Source organism: Dipodomys ordii, unplaced genomic scaffold (genome assembly GCF_000151885.1).
Source record: "Dipodomys ordii isolate 6190 unplaced genomic scaffold, Dord_2.0 Scaffold37, whole genome shotgun sequence".
In the NCBI taxonomy this organism is placed as follows: domain Eukaryota; kingdom Metazoa; phylum Chordata; class Mammalia; order Rodentia; family Heteromyidae; genus Dipodomys; species Dipodomys ordii.
Window position 1 is genome coordinate 8968854 of NW_012267253.1, and position 5283 is coordinate 8974136.

Sequence of the window (5283 nt, forward strand, 5' to 3'; positions counted from 1 at the left end):
CCAAGTATATTTTGGATATGAGACCCTTGTCCATTGTATGGCTAGTGAAGATCTTCTCCCAATCCGTGGGCTTTCTATTGATCTTGCTAGCTATGTCCTATGCCATGCAGAAGCTCTGCAGCTTCATGCAATCCCATTTGTCCAACCTTTCTTTGATTTGTTGTGTTTCTGGGTCTCTATTAAGAAAATTTTGGCTTGCTCCAAGGAGACCTAGGGTTTCTCCTATTCCATCCTTAATGTTTTCAGAGTGTCTGTTTTGACTCCGAGGTCTTTGGGGATCTTGATTTTCAACATTGTGTAACCCTGTGTGTTATGACGTTGTGTAGTACCTGAAAGAATGCTGAATTACTGAAGAAATAACTAAGATTCAGGGAAACCAAGAGATTTGCCAAGGAACATATGGCAAGAATGTGATAGAGCAAGAATCTTTCACTGTTCCTCTCACTCCCTCTTGGTTATTTGTATATTTTTTTAAATTGAGATTTTATTGTAAATGTGTGTACAGAGGGGTTACAATTATATAAGTAAGTTACTGAGTACATTTCTTTTTGAACAGTGTTACCCCCTCCCTCATTTTCTCCCACTCTGCCCCTGCCCCCGTCCCTTCCCCTACAAGTTGGAAGGACTGAATCACCACCATTGCAATGATTGTGAGTTGAAAAGTGATAGAATAGACTTGTAGGTGAGAATCTGTCAGAACTGGTGCTCTTTGCCCGTTCCAGGTATTGAGTGAGGTTGAGGGAAACTATGAAGGCTTGTGATTTAAGGTGGACAGCTTTGTATTGTGTGTTGTCTACCTTGTGCCTCTAGTTTGCAGAGATGTCACCCTGAGAGCTTTCTCTGTAGCTGAATTGGTGGCACCAGAGAGGCAGAACAGAGTGACCATGGCTGTGTTGATAACTCTTGGAATGAGCGTGGTTTATTAGACTGACCTGAGTTCAGATTATGCTCTGCCATCCACAAATTGTGTACTTTTGATGCAACTGCCTTACCTCCTAGGAACTTAAAAAATGTCTACAAAACAGGATAGTGCAATCTTGTAGCATTATTGGGAAGAACTCATAAGCTGGAATAAAGTGTTCAGTGTTATTACTAGTCAAAAATCTATCAAACATTACTTCTTTTCTCTTTTTTCCACCCCTGCTATTTGCTTCTTTAAAAAAGAAAAAGTCTATCAGCTAGGTGCCGGTGGCTCATGCCTGTAATTCTAGCTATTTAGGAAGCTGAGATCTATGGATTGTGATTGGAAACCAGCTCAGGCAAGTCCATGAAACTCTTTATTTCCAATTAACCACCAAAAAGCTAGAAGTGAAGGTGTGACTGGAGTGGTAGAGCATTAGCTTTGAACATAAAAGTTCAAGGACAGTGTCTAGACCCTGAGTTCAAGTCCCAGTTCCTGTGCATGCGCAGGACACACACACACACACACACACACACCTTAAAACAAAAAACCAACCAAACAAAAAGTCTATAATTTATATTCATTAATTACCATTGTATTTATTATTCATTATATTTATTTATTATCTTCACCCAGAAGAAGCCTATTGGCTCAGTGACTTGTATTGGACAATTATTATAAACCAGCTTTGTCTGGGAACAATGGGCTATGCAGAAATGTAAACAACCCTATCTGTGTATTCAATGAATACACAGTCCAATTAAGAAAAGGACAGAAACAGACCTGGAATAAATGACAACATTAGTTCCCTAAGAGTTTGGAGAAGTGAGGCATTCGTGAGGGCTGGCGAAGATGGTTGTGGAGGGCTGAGTGGGAAGTAGCAGGGTGTGGGAAGCAATGGGCTTACCCCTTATAATAATATGGGTGGTGTTGAGGAACAGGCGGTCACAGATCAGGAAAGCAGGGGCACTCTGATCTGGAGAGGACCTTGGATGCCAAGCTTAAGTTGTTGAGTTTGATGCAACAGCAGCAGTAATCCCGGGTGGGCTCTGAGCAGAGGAAGAAGTAGCGTGCCCTGTGAGCCCTGGAGTCTGTCTCAGGGGCTTGGTTAGTCTTGAGCTGCTGAGTCTCTACTCGAGGTCCAAGACATCACTTGTGGCTCTCACACTGATTCAGAGGTGACCTGTGCGGGGTGAAGAGGAGGCTTCCTGTGGGAAGACAGGGCAACTCGAATTCTCTATGGATTCTTGCATGTCAACCTTCTTCCTCTGACCACCGGCCTTTGTGATTACTGTCAGAGGGAAAGTGATATGTGTACTTGCTCCACTTAGGCCCGTTTAATAATAATAATTGTATTGTTGTTGTTGTTATTTTGCCCTCCAGTTCCTCCATGTAACGAAAAGGTATTTTTTGGTTATTAGAAACTGGATTTTACTGTTCTGGTCTATATCTTTCACTACCACTGTCATTTCTAGACAAGCATTTTTCACAGTGGAACCGCTTTTGAGCAATTCATAACAGATCCCTTTGACAAACCTTCATTTCTAAACCAAAGCAAATAGCTTGGGGCGGAGAAGTCACGGGCTTGGGACAAAGGGGAATGGGAGCAGCCTCCTTTATGTGGACAAGTAACTTGCAAGGGTTAGCATGGGTGCAGGTGTGGCGGGTCATCATGACTGTGTGCACACATCCATCAGTGATTGAAATGGAAGAACCTGAGCCCCAGGGAGCAAGGGGAGATGGGAGACATGTACACGAGCTCCTGGGAAGCCAGAGGAGAGGCTGTTGATGGAGATGAGATGCAGAATGCAGCTGACAAATGGTTCTAAAGAGAGCAACAGCAGGGCAGCTGCTAGCCCCTCCGGTGACCGCGATGATAATGAAAAATACAAATAACAGACACCCTTGTGGAATAGTTTACATACACTATTTCATCTTTATCCTCACAGCAACCCCAAAAAGGTCGATAGTATGAATTTTATTTTACACGTCATGAAAGATCCCAGTCATCCTGAGGCTGAAGACTGAGCTTTCCACAGCTCTCTATCTTCCTCTCTAAGAAGTCATCTAAGTGGGTAGGACCTCGGTTATGGCCAATCTCTGTGTGTGTGTGTGTGTGTGTGTGTGTGTGTGTGTGTGTATGTGAGAGAGAGACAGAGACAGAGAGAAAGAGAGACAGAAAGACAGAGAGACAGAGACAGACAGTGTGTGTGTCCTGGGGCCTGAGTGCTGTCATTGAGCTTGTTTTGCTCAAAGCTAGTGCTCTACCATACTTATTTCTTTTTGGTAGTTTATTGGCAGTAAAGACTCTCACTTGACTTTCCTGCCTGGGTTGGCTTTGAACCATGATCCTCAGATCTCAGACTCCTGAGTACCTAGGATTACAGGCGTGAGCCACTGGCACCTGATAGGTATATATTTTTATCTTAGCATGAAGACAAGTCCCAAGGAATGGTGGTCTATGCTTAGCAATAATCTACTCAAGGAGTGCCTTGGAAAGAGTCTGCTCTCTTTACAAGGCAGAAATTGGCCGTGTCAGCAAGGACCACTGCCTTCCAGTTGAAATGGAGGGCTGATTTGGTATGTGGTTAGTGACAAGCATCATCTGTCCCAGCCCTTAAAGTGATACCTGGATACTAGGAAACAGGATGACAGGACAAGAGTACATTTAGATTTTAGATCTAATAAGCCTGGGTGAATTGTGTCCCCAAGATTACTTTGAAGTGATAAGGGAAATACAGGGCTAGGATTAGAGATGAGAGTGTTCTGAAAGACTTGGATTAGAAAGGCACTCAACTGTAGGAGTGAGGAAAGTCGATGGGAGTGGAAAGGGAACTCCATGAGTTGTTTCTTTCTTCAGAGTTTGATATGACAAGCAAGGTTAATTTTAAAACGGACTTTGGTTTACTCTTCTATGTCTCTTGTTAGCATGACTTTCCTGTGTGTGTGCTGGAATGTCACAGTTTTGTAGCCATTAGAACAATGAAATTACTGTTGTCCATGAGAATTCTTAGGGTATGTTCATGAGACACTTTGGTATGAGCAGGCATTTATAGGTGGGAAAATAGGCAAAGGATTCAAATGTTTCAAAGGCCCTGAGCTCTGAAGTCCCAGTGAAACCCAAAACACAGAACACTGCTGTGTTTTCAATTTTTGGTTCTTCCTTTCCCACTTCCTCTCCTTTCTATAATAATGATCCAGTAGGTGTTGCAATGAAGCAGCCTATTCGAAATGTTTGCTGTCATTTGGAGTTCATCTAATTGCTATTTGCACTGACCATAGCATCCACTAAAAATGTGGGAGAATCATTTTGACCTTCTCTTGGATTAACGAAGAATAAAGGACTAGATCCAATTTCCTCCATCCTGCCCTACACAAAAATCTTTCAGCCCTGCAGAAAAGAGAACTTTGACCCAAATAGAACCCCCCCCTCTTTCTCTTTCTCTGTCTCTCCCAGGGCCTCATGGTTTCCTTCCATTTGAACCACACCTCCAGTCCTTTTAACTTCATTTATTTTTCAGGTAGGATCTCATGGTATGTTGTTGTTGTTATTGTTTTTTGCCTGGGCTGGCCTCAGGCTGTGGCCCTACTACTTGTTATCCTATGTAGCTACGATTAGAGGTGTGTACCATCATATCCAGCTTGTTTTGTTGAAATGGAATCTCATTAGCTTTTGCCTAAGTTGTCCTCAAGTGTAGATTTCCTGGTCTCTGCCTTCTGGGTGGCTGGGATTATATATGTATGCCATTTTGCCTGTTCCTGTGCGTCCTGAACTACCTACATAAGCAGCTCCAGGTGGAATTCATTTCTGCTCATTATGCTTGGCATTCCTTATTGTAACACATATCCTTTGGTTAATCTTCCTAGCCCTTGTTTTCTTTATCTGAAGAATGAACGAGGTAGACTAGATGACTTATAAACTACTTTTGAGTGTTAATTACTCTAAGAGTTTATGGCTATCCAACATGGAATAGGAAATGTCAGTCTCCCTTAGGCTGGCAGTGAAGGTTTTCCCATTATGCTGATGTACTTCTGATCCGGGTTTTGGATCTTCTGTTTAGTATTGACTTGAGTAAATTGTTCTCCCTCCTTGAATATTAATTTTGGTTGATTAAGATTTCTCTGTAAGATCACCTAAAAACCCAAAACTCTCCTGGGACCTCAGTGGAAATGTAGGTGTCCAGGAAGGCAGGGCAACCCCCCTCAAAAAGAAATTGAGTTTAATGATGTGATGGTAAACATCACAATGGAACCAGCCATTGGTACAGGTTTAACCCTGGTCACTTCTCAGGATTCTGGAGGTAGTTTGGGAATGTCACAGAACCACAACAGAGCCCCATAGACTTTAGGAGGGGATGTGCTCCAGAGGCTTCTGTGAGAAT